Source organism: Tupaia chinensis, unplaced genomic scaffold, assembly GCF_000334495.1.
Source record: "Tupaia chinensis unplaced genomic scaffold, TupChi_1.0 Scaffold000179_1, whole genome shotgun sequence".
Taxonomy (NCBI): domain Eukaryota; kingdom Metazoa; phylum Chordata; class Mammalia; order Scandentia; family Tupaiidae; genus Tupaia; species Tupaia belangeri.
This window is the reverse complement of record NW_006159654.1, coordinates 3,759,027-3,760,251: the sequence shown is the minus strand read 5'-3', so window position 1 is coordinate 3,760,251 and position 1,225 is coordinate 3,759,027. Positions and strand designations below refer to the sequence as shown.

General features: G+C 36.3%; 1 non-coding gene across 1 annotated transcript; it reads right to left on the bottom strand.

The window, feature by feature from the left end:
- Positions 1 to 887: 887 nt before the first annotated feature.
- Positions 888 to 991, bottom strand: LOC114007460 (U6 spliceosomal RNA). Its single transcript, XR_003549080.1, has one exon. It is a non-coding gene; the product is annotated as a U6 spliceosomal RNA (small nuclear RNA).
- Positions 992 to 1,225: the final 234 nt, after the last annotated feature.

Sequence of the window (1,225 nt, the reverse complement as noted above, 5' to 3'; positions counted from 1 at the left end):
ATAAAAAACATCTAGAAACCCAGGGACTTTCTAAAATCACTCAGTATTATTCCTTAGCTCAGGCAGTGGAAAGGCTAAAGTGGCCTAAAATTTATCCTGTGAATTATTATTCTGGAAGATTTCTTGTATTCCCAGTATTGCCAAGTCTCATAATGAAACTCATGACCCAATACTTAGAAAATGCTACATTCAAGGCACTAGTTAAGTGCTAAAGTTGTCTTCTCGTATTTAATATTCAGAAGAACCCTATTAAATAAGTATTGTTATCTTCCCTATTTTACATATTAGGAACTGAAGTACAGATAAGTAAATTTCCCTAGGTCATATAACTGAAAGTATGATCAGGATTAAATGAGCTAGAAAATTGAAATAGATATATGTGGGAGTATTTGGAGTTCCACATGTACTTTGAAACTCTAATCACCCACTGAACTTTGTCTATGGAATCACACTTAAGATCTTCCTGTCATAAGGCCATTCTTTTCTTGTTTGAAATTGCTGCTTCATCCTAATCTGAAGAAATCCCCTCGTGAGAAAAAGCCAATTCTCACAATGAATCCCATTTTGCCCCTATTCAACTGTGTAATTAGAGTCAGCTGAAATAAACTTCTCTTGACTTAGGGCATTATGATACCATTACAGCTTCTTCTCATTTCCTTAGCCTTTGGATACAGAATTGGAATGTCTCATAGCTCCGTTTCTAGTATTCTTTCCTTCTCTATGTGCACTCACAGGTCCTGTCCAATCCTCTGCGTTTATACACTGTATGATGAAATGGAAACCCACGTACCCAGACTCATCCTTAGTTTCTTAAAAAGTCCACTAGCCATCTCAAATCTAACATATCAAAATCAGTTGTTTTTTTTTTAAGCAGTTGCTTCAGACTTAAAAATATGGAACGCTTCACGAATTTGCATGTCATCCTTGAGCAGGGGCCATGCTAATCTCTGCATCGTTCCAATTTTAGTATATGTGCTGCCAAAGCGAGCACTCAAAATCAGTTCTTAATCACCCTTCCAAACCATCTCTTCATATACCCTTCCCCTTCTCAGTAAATAAATATATCATTATTATTTTTTTAGTTGCTCAGTCAAAACTTTTGGAATCATTTTTGACTCCTCTCTGTCTGATACATCCTGCATGTGAATTCTTGTTAGCTCTATTTTCAATATATATCCAGAATCTAACCTTCTGACCACCTTCTCAGTCACCATGTCAGTCCAGG